The 13,975-nt window shown below is 49.0% G+C and overlaps 1 protein-coding gene across 2 annotated transcripts in view; it reads left to right on the top strand.

The window, feature by feature from the left end:
- The first annotated feature begins 2,015 nt into the window (after window positions 1-2,015).
- The window catches only part of RFX2 (regulatory factor X2), a 52,842-nt gene continuing 40,882 nt past the window's right edge, over window positions 2,016-13,975 (top strand). For both annotated transcript variants that reach the window (XM_088526775.1, XM_088526774.1), the window contains exon 1: window positions 2,016-2,155. The gene's annotated coding sequence lies outside the window, so the exon portion shown is untranslated. The remainder of the gene's footprint in view (window positions 2,156-13,975) is intronic.

Here is a 13,975-nt window from a genome sequence, read left to right as displayed (position 1 = left end):
CTGCTGGAAAAGAATCCTTCCCGTTAAAGCAGCTTGGAGTTAGAACCAAGCACTTCATACACTGTTTGTTAGCTTAGCTTAAAACCTGTGGTTGTGATTCCAGCAAGGAACGACTGTTGTTGACAGATATTTTTGTACCATGTGACAACTTCTACTGCTCACCCATCACATTCTCCAGATTTGAGTCGAAACACTCCAAGTCCGTTATTATTTCACCCACGGCACAAACACAGCCCATTCTCGGCCATGCAGCTGCGTGCCACGCTGCGGCACCACAACGCGCGTTATTTCCAAGGAATTTGCATCCGAACGGGATTTCTGCGTGCCGCCTGCATCAGCCGCGCTGACCTGTAATCCGCCGCTTGTTGTTTGCGCCTTCGCGGCCGGTCGCTGTGGAAACGATTTTGATGTCCTGGAGAATTATTAGTTCAGGTAGGGAGAAATAAGCAGCGGGAACAGCAAACTCTGGAGAGACAAAGAACCTGTTTACATGCAAATGTCCTTGTGTGGAAAGGAGCAAGGGAACAGAAATGTGGCTTATCCATAGCAGACTGTTTCCAGCGATTTTTGGTGGTTACCCACAAGCCAGTAGGAACTATTTAATACTTCAGATTAAAAAATAACATTTTTTAAGTGGAAAATGTAATTAATCTAACAATACATACCTGTTTCTTCAGCTAAAAGCTTCAGAACTACTCCCAGTTCTCCTCTCTCTCTTCCTCTGTCCCTTCATGAATTATCTGTTGAGAGTTGCTAACTCTTTGGTGCAAAGGATATTGTCCTTTCTGGCTTTTTTCTTTTTTTGCAACGTGCAGCTTTGAGGATCGCTGGTTGTGAGGACTTCCGTATGCGACTGCAATATAAATCATAAACTCACCTGCATGTTGTCATGTAACAGCATCTGGTAACTAGGTGGGGGAGTAGGAAAGCAGTAAATGAGACACTGGGAATTCCTCACACCTGGGAAATTCAGCAGTCTCATCTCATACAAACTTGGTTGAACACAAATAAACAAAAATCTCTTAGGGATATGTGTTTGTTTTCCATATTCCAACCCAATTTTCTACTGCAACATTGAATTTCCTATCGTGGATAAGCAGCGGATGGGGAGGTGACAGCCTGCTTTTTGGATGGGGAGAACCGAAATCCCCGTCCTCACCACTTACCGCCTCCCTCGTCCCTGGACACGTTTCCCAACGCAGAGCCCCGGCACACACGAGCTGGGCCTGGCTCTGCCCCTCGTTGCCCCATCTCGGCAGAGCTCCTTCCCTCCAGGGCAGCTCCCTCGTTTTTGTGGCTCCCCCTTTTGCACCAGCCACCCCGTGCAGCTCGTCCCTCCCTCTGCTGCTTGCACAGCCCTCTCTCCCCGTCATCGCTCCCTTGCTGCCTCATCTTGCTCCTTTGGACGCCACCTTCCTTCACCGCCATCCTGCCCAGGTCGCCTCTGCCCCCCCAGCCTCCTTCACCCCCATCTCGTGCCCCATCAGGCCACCTCCATCTTGTGCCTGTCCCCCCAGCCCCATCTTGACCCCAGCCTCTTCACACCCACCTTGCCCCAGTCACCTCCCTCCCGTACACTTCCCCTCAGCCCCATCTTGTCCCCAGCCTCTTCACCTTCATCTTGTCCCGGCTCCTCCCTCAGCCCCGTCTTCCCGCCAGCCTCCCGCGCTATCGCGGCCTCATCTCTCCCCGTTGTCCCACGTGTCCCGCATATTCCCCGTTCCCCACAGTGTCCCCTTGTCCCCCCATGGCGCCTCCTTTGTCCTCCCCCGCCCCGCGGCGCGAGGCGCCCGGCCCAGCCCATAACGGCTCCCGCCTCCCCGGGCCGAAGCGCCAAAGCGCGCGCCAACTCCAGGCCCCGCCTCCTCCCCCGCCCTATTGGCCAGCCCCCAAAGCGTCCCGCCCCCGCGATGAATGACAGCCGCCGGGCCAACCGCCGGGCGCGCCGCGCGCGCCACGCCCCCCGCCCCCCGGCGCGGCGCGGGCGGGGCCGGCCCGTGACGTAGGCGGAGCGGGTAGCAACAGTTGCCTCGAGACCCGGCGCGAGGCGCCATAGTGACCGTAGCCCTGGAGACTGTTACTTGCCAACGGGCGCAACACGCAGCCCCGGCGGCCGGAGCGCAGCGCAGCCCGCGGAGCCCGCCGGGGAGGGCAGGTGAGCGGGGGGGACCGGCCCGGCCGGAGGTTGTGGGGGGGAGGGGGGTCCCGCGGAGGGCTGCGCGGCGGGAAGCGGGCGAGGCGGCGGAGCGGGGCCCGTCCCGCCCGCGGCGGCCGCCCGGGAACGCCCCGCCGCGGCCCGGCCTCCCCGCGAGCCGGCGCGGGGCCTCGGCGCCGCCCCGGCCGAGTTACGGCTCCGGCGCGGCGGGGGGAGCCGCCGCCGCCGCCTGCCCGCGTCGTGTGCGCGGCCGGGCCCCTCCGGACACCCCCGGGGCTCCGCGCGCCCAAGTTTCGGGCCCTTTTCTGAAGCCCCCGAGGCCGCTCCGCTCCGCTCGCCCCCCCAGCCGCGCTCCGGTTACCTGCGCGCGGGAACCGGATCCCTCTCCGGGGATCGGCGGCTCCTCAGATAACTCCCGTCGTGCTGCTTTTCTCCTGCTGCGAGCGGCAGGCTGCTAGTTCGGTCCTGACAAACTCCACCGCGAAGCTTTTCCTGCCGTTTGCCGTGAGCTGGGAAAGGCACCGTGTGAGCGTGAGCTACAAAGCGGCAGCGGGGACGTTACCCAACTTCTGCGGCTCCTTTTTAAGAAACTTAGATCCCGTTTGCTTTGTCTGCCCTGGTGCCTCAAGCGCTCGGACCTCTCATCACTCATCAATGCGTAGGTCTGGGGGGGAGCAGGGTTGAGTTCAGCTCTCGCCTCTCCTTTGAGACTTGCAGAGCTCTGAAATGCTCTGTTTGTTTTCTGTTGGCCGTAGCAATTAGTGAAAATTGAAAGGGAACCTATTTTTAAGCATCCCTGGGCTATTCTTGACTTGCTTTCTCCTGTTTGTTTGGAATAAAACGTGCTGTGGAAGAGGGTGCCTCTCCCGTTAAAGCAGGATTTTGTGTGTGTGCCTATTTCGAGCCCGAGTTCCTGCCGCCTGATTAAATCTTTCCACTCTTTGACTCAGATGCTAGGCTACTCCAAACTTCTTTTTCTTCTTCTTTTTCTTTTTGGTTTTGCATCGAGAAGATGCAAACCTGGCATATTAAAGAGCAAAGGGACATAACTAGTGACAAATGATCTGTTTTATACGTTTCCTCTTCGATCCTTAAACTGATCACATTCATTTGTCAGGCCAAACTGTCATCTGCCTCGGTCTAGGCTTTCAGCTCTTTGTCGTGGTCATGAATCATTTGAAAGTGGGGAGGGATTGCTAGCAGGAAGTGAGAAAAGAGTTCAGTCTCAAAATATAAGCCCTAAACTCCTGAAGATTCGGGTGTTTTCTGCCCCTCCCTTCACCGTCTTCCTCTAGAGGTTGGTTCAGTCATGTTAAGGTTAACTCAGAGGTATCTCAGGGTGGATATTTTGAAGTTATATGAGTGTTGGAGCACAGCCCAGGCACCTCAGAAGGACCTGCTGCTGTTATGTGGTTTCAGAGCGGGGGAATCGACCTCTTTCTGTTTCTTTTGAGAGGTTAAATGAGCAAAATTGAGTATTTGACTTCTAGAAGTCTAAAGTCAGTTAAGGAAAAAGGTCTTCAGGCCAAAGGGTGGCTCCTGGGTTCCTCAAATCAGAGGGGCCTGTAGTGTTCCATATGCAGCAGCTTCCAGCGTCACTTCTTGTTTCACTTTCACAATCTTTGGTCATGGTCAAACCAAAACAAACATGTTTCTTTAATTCTCCACGTTGCTGTCCCGTGGGATACGAGCTTTATTTGCATTTGGTGAGACTTGCTTTTAATTTGCCCTTTGGCGTATATACGAATGTGGGCGTATGCTGCTGTTCTTGCCTTCAGCCCTTGGAATTTGCACTCTCAAAGCTGTCTTGGTACCAGCGAGCTCTGGGAATGGGACAGCCGGGACTCGCATGGAACCGGGATCTTGGCTGTCAGGGCAAACACACAGGAAGGACAGGGAGAATTGCCAGAGCTGAAATGTCTTTGCCCCCATTTGCCTTCTGCAAAGTGGGACGGGTACCACCGAGTCCCCAGGTGAGGATGGGACCCGCAGCACTGCGGAAGAACCGAGGACATCGGCCTGTCCAGCTTCTGCTCCCATGGGCGCCCTGTGCGGTGCCGATCCCTGCTGTGGCGTCCGCATCTCGGGAATTCCTGGCGTAGCTCTGTGTCCCTGCACCGGAGCCCCATCCGCCTGCAGGCCCGGTGTCGGGAGCCGAGACGCGCCGGTGGAAGCTATTCCCTGTCACGTGGAAGCTGTTCCCTGTCACTACAAGTCACTGTTGTTGTTACCCTTCCCACACCTTTCCGTGACTAAGCAGTTACCAGTTTAATGTTTCGGTCAGGGGTCAGCACGCGTAGCTCTTTCCAGCTTGTTCAAAATAAAATAGATGGCTCCAGTCATTCTCCCTAAACAGCCTCCCGCTTGTAACACCTCGGCACGCTGGCAGCTGTTAGGTTTGAATCGGAGCCTGTTTTCACTTCCCCAAGGCTCGGGGACGGAGCTTCCTGGGGGTGTTCAGCACATTGACCCGCTTCGGCTCTGAGCGCGTCCTGCGCCGCGCAGAGTCACGGAACAGGCAGGGCCCTGCTGATTCACCCGCCTTATCTCACCGCCCGGCTTCTCGGCCAAAGTTTCTGCTGGAGGCTGCCGCGATAGATTTAAACCAGTTTTCCCCTCTCTTTTCCCTGCCTCGCCGCGGATGCCGGCGCAGTTAGTGGCTGGCTGGCAGCCAGCTGGCGCGCGGCGCCGCGCCGAGCCGCGAGCCGGGGCTTGCAGAGGGTGTTAGGAGCGCAGCACCAAGCTCCCCTCGCCGTTCGGGGTTGTGTTTCCAATGCTGGAAACGCGTGTGGGGTTTCTGTCTGCAATCTGGGCTCCGTGGCTGGGTATTTTCTCTTATTTTTGCTCTATTCCTGTGGTCAAGCGGTCACAAATCCATCTTAGTGTCTTAAGAAGTGCTGGCTTTCTCCTGGCAGGCTGTCTCGGTCCAAGCAGCACAGGAGCTAATTAGGCTGTAAATACATAAATAGGCAACAAGAACAAAAACAAATTTCTTTAGCACCTTAATACATGAAGCGAAGGGGAATTCTGCTGTGGCTCCTCAAGCAAGCATGGAGAGAACTACCTCGGTGCAGAGCAGAAATCAGGCTGTACTTCCAGCTAGAAACAAACCCTTCAGCTTTAGGGTGTGTTGTCTGTGTGGGAAAAACTGCTATTTGCACTTCACCCAGCTAGCATAAATAGGAAAACTGAGAAAATCTAAATTTGCCCAACTCCACTGACTTGTTAAAAAATACTTAGGTATGTGCAGACATGTGATTTAATGTCGACAAATACAAAAGTTTCTTTCACTTATATTGATGCATCCTTAAAGTATAAGGGGGGAACATGACATCTACCCAAGCTTAAATTTGCAAGAAAATTTCTGAAGCAGTAGTGAGAAAAGGGAGGGAGCAATATTTAGGGTAGTAGGAGTGTTTCCTAACTGAACTTTATAAACTGCTTTGTTTTCTTGCTGTAGCGTTATACAGGACTTAAGAGCTCTGTAAATGCCAAATGAAAAGTAATTTAAAGGCAATAGTTAAGTATTCCTTTTTATGACTTGACAGCAATCTAATCTTGATTCTTTTTTTTCTTTTCTGAACATAATAAATGCCAAAGAAGTTGCAGCTGAGCTTTGTAGAGTCTAAGAACTGCGTGTTTCAGAGAGCAATGGCTTTATATAAAACAAATGTAATAACTGGAGATTCTCTGTTTTCTGGTCAAAAGTGAGGAGTTTGCTGAAGTGCATCCTCAGTATCTTTAGGTCAAGAAACCGACGGAGCGACTGCAGCATCACACGTGCATCGAGCACTGCACCTAGTTCACCAGTGCATTGCAATGACTGTCCAGTATCCACAGGTTAATTCTTCTGTGTGAGATGGTTCTTCTCTGACTTTGTACATGGGGACGTGTGACTGTAGATGAGGAGAGCTGGCAGCGTGTACACCATGAGGATGACTGACAGGTCATCCTCATGGTGAGACGTGTCCCTACCTTCTGTGCCTCAGTGACTTAGATTTCTTTAGGGTAGCCCTACTCTTCTCACTACAAAGAAAATACAGAAAGATTGGAATGGATTACTTGAGGAGGAGAAAAGATTCACGTCCAAAACCTCTCCCTCTTTCAGCGGTAAGCAAGGAGCCTCTGTTAGGATCTTCAGAGCTGCCATGTGGGGAGACAGCCACAAGCAGCAACAGAAGCAGGAGGCAGGAATGCCCCTGGGTGCCACCGTCTCCCTGCTCTGCACGGGGACCTCTCCGGGCAGCAGCTGAGCTCGCGCAGCCCTTCTCTGTTGTTTGCTGCATCTCTGCCCTGAGTTTTGCTACCATAGCTACACGCTGCTGAAGGGCTGTTTCCTCCTGCGCTCGTGCCAGCTGACGCTGTTCTGCTCTCAGAAATTTGTAGCATGGGTCAGGCTTTCCGAAACGGAGCTTGTTCGGCTGCCGTCGGAGGAACGGGCTTGCCGTGCGTCGTGGGGCGCAGCAGCAAATCCCAGTTTTGAGGCCGTCGAGCGTGCAGGAGCAGGAGGAGACTTGTCTCCCGTCCTGCTGCCTCCGCTCTTAGGAGGCAACAGCAGCAGCTGCTTTTGGCATGATCCGCGGGTGGAGGCACTTGCTATGTGAGATTACATTTTCCCCGTCTCTTCTAGAGACGAGGTTTGTGGCTGGATCTACTTTTCCTCCCATGCAGCTTTGAAATACAGAGTTTGGCTTTCTGACGGGGACCAGGCACACGCACATGGGCATCACCCGCTGCGGCAGACACAAACACATTTCCTTTGCTTGCATGCTATGAATAAGTGAATGCTTGTGAAGTCCATATGACGTGAGTGAATCTGGGTGTGAAAAAGGCTGATTCCATGTCCAAAGTTGAGTTTTATGATGCCCAACTCATCTGGAAGCCTTAAGAGGGAACCAAAACTGGGTATATGCTGTGATGCACCAGTTATTGAGGAGTTAAGTTCTGTGAACAACTACAACGGTCGGGTTGTTTTTTCATGGCCAACGCAATGAACAGAGCACGTAATTAAGGATGATCCTTCTTCTGGAGATGTCATTATCTCTGACTGACAGGAGACATCGGGAAAGAAGAGAAAAGGGAAAAGGCACGGGTGGAATGGTGATAAGCAAACAACTTAAGCGTAATAAGCAATTACCTTCACTGCCACCTGGTTAGTTGGTGTTAAGACTATTCTTTAGCATTAACTTGAGATCCTACGGCCACCATGACAACCATAGAACTATTCTGGCTCATTTCTGGCTCAACACAAACACCTGATCAAACATCCAACTTGTTTGGGGAATTACCTTAGGTATTCTGTTTCTTCTAATCCCTCCCAGAGGGTGCCCGGTGCGCTGAGAGATGGTAACATCCACAAGTGTGCTAGATATGGCTATGTTTTATAAGGAATCTCTTGTGTTTATGAGCCTAACTGGGATAGAAAGTTGGGAAGAAAATTCTCATCTGGTGTTTTATTCCACAGATAGCAAACCTTGGGGGAGTTTGGATCATCTTTTTTTGTGCTTTGTTAGTATTTTGTGTGCACAAAGGTCGGGGTACCAAGCTGAGCAACTATCTGACCTGAATATGACCACGCTGGAATCACCAGGTGTTGGCCTCTGCAACTCCAGCCTTGGGAGGATCCTGTTTTACTGGTCCATCTTGAGTAACTAATATACTATGTTTTATGAGTCTTTGAGTTGCATCAACTTGCTTTGGGTAGCTGAATATAAGACTAGTTGAAGTTATTCTAGTCACCCTCTTGAATAGGTTATTTATGGCTGTAGAGGGGGGTAGGTACATGTCCCCTCCATACTGGCAGCTACTGGGGAAAAAGTGTCCCAAGGCTCAGCAAGCCAGATGCCCTGAACACGCTGTACCTCAGAGCTGTTTTTTCACACCAGACTTCTCTTATTTTGTTGCTCCCAGGGCTGGTTTTTGAGTAGTGGGGCTCTAATCTGCTCACGTGAAAGACCTTTTTCTTCTTTCTTTCTCTTGTTTGACTTTCTCCAAGTCCTGATCATGAGTAGATGAAGTGTGGGTTGGATTAGTTCTTGTGGCTGGGAGGAGCTCACAAGATTTTGGTGGCTGGTAGGAGACAATTGCAGCTTGGTGGGAGGATGGAGCTCTGGGACTGGTAGCAGGTCACGGGCTGCAGTAACTGCAGGAGACGGATTCTTCTCCCTGCTGTCCAAGGGCTGTTGTGGTAGAGGGTTTCACCAATGCTGAAGGACAGAACTGGCCAAGTCTCAACCTGGGCAAAGCCCAGCTCTGCTGAAAAGGTGAGGAAAGCAGTTTGCCCTCGCTCAGCAGCGTGTTGGTGCCTCTGGACACAGGAGTTTGTATCTTCTTAACTGTTCAGCCAAAGCTGCCCAGCCCCTGCAATCCAGGCTACAGCTGGAGCAGGGAAGCAAGGGAAAGCACTTGGCAAGGTGCGAGCGGTGTTTTTGTTTGGACAGAAAACAGAGCTTCTGCAAAGCCTCTGATAAGACAAAGATTAACGAAAACTGGGAGGAATTGAACTGTGAGATAAGACCAGACCCTCTGGGTGGTAGCTATGTTGTTGGTAGGTATTGCAACCCCACTGGCCCTGCACAAGGATGTATCTTTCCCCTCCTTGTTCTTCCCCCTGAGATGTCTTGGAAGAAACAGCCAAAACCACTTGAAATCCATCTCTGGGGTGTGAAGGCTGGGGGTAGATGTGAACGAGCGCCCGTGGATTAGTGCCGTCTAATTTATTTTCAGTCTTTGCATTCAAACAAAATATTGGATGTACTGTTGTACCCCTGCCTTCCTGGTGATGAAATGACGATCTCTTCTAATATTCATGACCTTAAATGATCAAACACGGGAGGAAATATTTCTTTAATAGGTACAGATAAGAGAAATAATGGCTTCTGGTCACCAAGCTAATCATCAGGGCTTCCTTCTTCCTAGCAAATATTTATTCTTTTTAATTTGATAGATGTCCAGAAGACTTGCACTAGCCAGGGAAGAGGAATAGCTCTCCCTTCAGCCAAGTCCTCAAAACCCTGGAGAAGTAATGGTTTGCTTGCTGGCTCTTCAATTGTTTGAACTGCAGGTTCTTCTTCAAAAAAATCTTTCTTCAAAATGTAAATAGAAATTTGCTGTCTGTGTTGCAGGCTGTGGGTCTGTTGTGCTCACCTGCTGCAGCAAACAACCTGCCACGCGCTGTCTTGAGCCAGGTGTTGCAGAGCAAAGGCTGTTCCTGCTCACAGGTCTAGAGATTAATGGGACAAGTGTTTTCACTTAGGAATGGCATTTACTATGGTAATTGCATTGCCTCCCATATGATTGCTCCTAACTCTGTGATCAGATATTTGTGAGCTTGGAGCTGTTGGCAGGCTGTGAGCAGTTAGGTGGCTTGAACTCCTGCTTGTTGTACTAATAAATTTACTTATTTAAATTGCAGAATGGTATCTGGTGTGCTGCAACCATTAAAGTTAATTGTGTAAGTTTAGAGTTTTAAGCTGAATAATTAGTGTTTTCATTACGGTGGAGCACCAAAAATGCTTTCTGCTTCTCACCACTGCCATTTTTACATTTTCATCCTTCCTAGTCTTGATGCTGTTCAAAACACCTAGTTTTTTTAAACCAAAATGTATAGTCAGAATTCCTGGACCACTTAATAACACACGTTGCAGGAAGCTGGCCCAGATACTGACATTTTTGAGAGCTGGCCCAGGATTTAATTTCGCTTGAGGTAGAAGTGCTAAGTCGCTATAACTTCTTTCAAACTCATTCCTTAATACCAATTAAAACATTGCATTATCACCACGCCAAGAAGCCCTAAAATACCCTGGCACTCCGTGATGCTGAGCGCTTGTGGAACCCAACGGTGCCAGGGCTCTGTCCTGGGGAGTTTACTGTTTTCTTGAGGAGGGAAATCATCTCTGATGAAGACGAGGGTTGATATCTCTGTGCTGGCAGCGGGACTTTGTCGCTTAAAGCTGCTTCGGCGGTCCTGATCCGAGACATTCCAGTGCTGTGCCTCATCCACCGCCTGCTGCTCCATCCTCCTCCTTGTTGGGGTGACAGCTGTGGACACGGCCGGCGGTTACTAGGAAAAGCGGGATGCGTCGTCAGGCGCTGGCCCTGGGAACTGAAGTATCCGTAGGCAAGTTAAGATGCGCAGTCGTGTCGGAGATGAACTGCACTGAGCACCAATACTCTTAGGACAGGCCAGGTGCTGCCTTTCTATTGATTCCTCTGTTATCTCTTGTCACAGTGGATTACAGCTGAGCTGGGGTCAGCTGTATCGATTGCAGCGTAAGTGGCTTTTAAATATCAACTATGGAGTGAGTGTTTTCCTGCATCTGCTCCAGGGATAGTCACCCATAAAAACACAATCCACCTCACTGGAACACTGGTTGTTCAGGCTGTTGCTGTTGCCTGTAGGGAGGTGTATTCAGTCTTTGCAGGTACTGCCCAAGCTCCAGCTTGGTTTCTCATTTGCACAAAGTGCTAATCATCAATTTCTTGATGAGGACCGAAAGGAGATGTTTTAATTTCGGACCATCAAATAGCCTGTCACAATAAAAATCTCTTCATGTGTTAATTATGGCTCTGGGGCACTATCTATCCGTGTGTGTGTGTGTGTGAATTTACACATTATGATATATCGTAGCTCCAAAGGGCACACCATGCTGCAGGATATTTATTCCGTGTTTCTGATGCACCTCCTTGCCTAGAGGCTCCATCCTGGCTGGAGTTTCCCTTGGGATCCATGTGCCCCCTGGGCTCTCCTCGAGGACAGTACCCAGTGGCATAAATGGACAGTACCCAGTGGGATAAATTAACCTCTCCCACTTTGTTCTGCTCCTGTCTCCATTCCTGTCCTCTGCTCTGATTCCTCTGTGCCATCATTTCCCTTTCCCGTGAGGGGAAAAAATCAATCCCTGCCTTTTACCAGGAGATACAGAGGTTCAGGTGGGCAGGTTTGTAAGGATTAAGACTTGTCAAGTGCTTTCAAATCCTGCCGTGATTGCTGCTTTATTCACAGATCAAAATCTCACTCACGCTTTTTTGTTGTCCTGTTGCTCTGCTCCGTGCCCTTCTGCGGGCCTTGCGCCCGGTGTCTGGACCCCTGTGGACACAAGGTTGTTTTGGTGACGCTCCCTCTTTTTGCACAGCTCTAGAGATGGTTTAAGTAAGTTGTGGATTCAATTTTTCCAGCTGTATTTTAACCTCTTGTCTCTAAAGCTTGTCCTTTTTTTCCAAAAAATAACTGCCGCCAAATAACTGAATTCATACATCATGCCTTGTAATCCTTATTCATGTTCCCTGAAGAGCTACTAAATACTTTGGTGATGAATCTCATATTAGGCCATTATTAAGGAATTTTTGTCACTGCTTGCGTTTTGGCAGCTCCTTAGTTCACTTTACATTCTGATGTTGGACCACAAAACATGTTTCACGCTCAAATCCTGTCCTGATTTCTACCTGCTTTCCTTATATGAGAGGATTGAATTATATTAGAATCCAGAACATGATGCAGTATTTCTGTTGAAGAGGGGATAAAAAATAGGCTCTAGATGGGTGCACTTTTACTTTAGACTTCTGACTTATGCCCATCCTAGGCTAATACTCACTTGGAAAATGATAAGACCTAATAGCTTTTGGCCTTTATAAAATAATTTTTATACCTTTTTTTTTCCCCCTCCGTTAGATTTATGAAAGTTAGCAACTTGCATCAGAAAAAGTAAGATTCGAGAAGAGCTTTTCCAGTCTTTGCCTGGAAGCATGACTTCCTCCAAGTCATCAGTGTGTGCTGATGGGTGGAAAATCCCAGGCCAAGTAAAGCAGGCACACAGTAACAGGGTGCAAGAGTGTAATAAAGTAATAATACTGTCATAAAGGATTTTTATATTAAGTTTTCCCACCACCCTTAGAAATCCTCCTCAGCTGAGCGCAGTGGGCTGGGTTAGTCCTTCGAGTCCCTCTCTTGGATTGTAGCAGTGACGGATCCCTCTGAGCTTTATGTCAACGTTGGAGGTTCAGTCAGCAGACTTCTTGGCATAGACTGGAAGGAAAAGAAAATCTTATGTGAGCGCTTAGCTGAACAAAGTGAATAATTATTTCTATTGGAGCACTCTTTTTGCCTGAACAATGTAAGGAAAAATGCAGAAAAAAAAAAGTTCTGTCTCCTATTTGCATCAAGCAACTCTTGTCCACTAAAGACAAGGAATGCATGGTACTCTGTTTTTAAAAATTTTTGTTTAACATGATCTATGCCTTGATTATATGTACGCTTCTAACTTATACCACTGAAGCAAATCCACTCATTCCAGGCTTACGTCAGGGCAAACAGGAACAGAGACCGACCCTTCTGGCTTGGAAGACTGAACTGGAAATTGAGGATGAACAAAATCCAGTTTATTTTGCCTTTGAGGCAGATGGGATCACTTAGCATACTGCTCGCTGAGTTATTTTGACTGAGATCTGATATCAAGTAGCATTCTGAGCAAATATTTAAGAATAAAATACCATATTGCTGACTTAAAACTCTGTTGCTGTTAGTTTAAACTAACTATGGTTATAAAGTCATGCATATTGGCATGAGCTCGCTAGGAGAACAGTAATTGTTTGTATATAGTATTTTAGCTCGGTGGTGTTTTCAGCCATTACGTTAATGGGGAGCATGTTTTGACATCTTCCCCCTTAGCTCACTGCCTAAACTCTCCAGGTTTGGAGTTCCATCTGGCCGCCATAAAGAAAGTGTCTTCCTTCCCCACCCAAATCTATTCTCAATCCCTAAAGGAGCCAGAAAAAAGAGGTTAATTTTTGGTTTCCACAAGGAAACAAATCATTTTTCAATTGACAGTGCTGTTGACTTCAGCTACCTGATGAACTGAGGCTGCCTAGAGCTATTGGATGGCTTTTTAACATGCTGCCAGTTGCTTGGAGCACGATGGTCTTGTAAATACAGTCAGATCACAGCCCGAGAGACACTCGTGAATCAGGGAGTAGGAGAGGGTCAAGTGTGGATAATGCAGAAACCCCAGTCCAATATGAATGAAAAACCAGCTCATGCCCAAATATCCCCAGCTAATGCTACACAGTGTGTCCTCTCTCCTCTCCCTTTCCTAAGTGTCTTTTTCTTTTCTTTTGGGGAATAATCACTGCAAATGCAAAGCTTTGCTCTACGGGATGATGAGATTAGTGTATACCTATATCTTTTGGCTTTCTATTTAAAAGCTAATTCATGCAATTCATTGAAGGAAAGGGAAAACCAAGTGAGGGTAATAATGGATCAATATCGCAACAATATATAAAAAAACCCACACGGTAATCCCCAAAACCACTGTAAGATATGAATACTGCCTGATTTATCAGAGATATGTATATATATATATATAACATATATCTCTATATACACACATACATATATTCAACTGTGCAACTCGGACATGACCCTGGCAGCCTGATTAAATCACCTCAAACCAATTCTCATGTCTCCTGTTGCAAAATCCCCGCCAAGCTTTGCATCGTGTACAGCACCTCGTCACTGTTCTGTGCAGCAGAATAAGGGGAAAAGTTCCTGCTGCAAGTTCAGGGCAATTAGATATTTCTTGACTTTCTGCCTCCCGCAAAAGGAACAGAATGGCAATTCTGGAAGATGCTGGAGCCTGCAGTGCTTGACCTGTGCCAAGACAGTGGTCTCCAGCGGCTACAGCCCGGGCAACCTCCTCGTGTCTCCTTAGCCGTGGCAAAGAGCAGAGCTTTGACCGCAGCCTTCCCAGTCAGCGTTGCAGCGTGGCAGGTTGGCTTTGCTTACACCAGGAACAAGTTTTGTGAGTCCTCGAGCGGTTAATGAGG

This window comes from Tinamus guttatus, unplaced genomic scaffold (genome assembly GCF_059628265.1).
Source record: "Tinamus guttatus ecotype Peru unplaced genomic scaffold, ASM5962826v1 Tinamus_guttatus_pri_ptg000254l, whole genome shotgun sequence".
NCBI classification, from domain to species: Eukaryota; Metazoa; Chordata; class Aves; order Tinamiformes; family Tinamidae; genus Tinamus; species Tinamus guttatus.
Note: the sequence above shows the minus strand (reverse complement) of the source record. Positions and strands in the feature narration are given on the sequence as shown.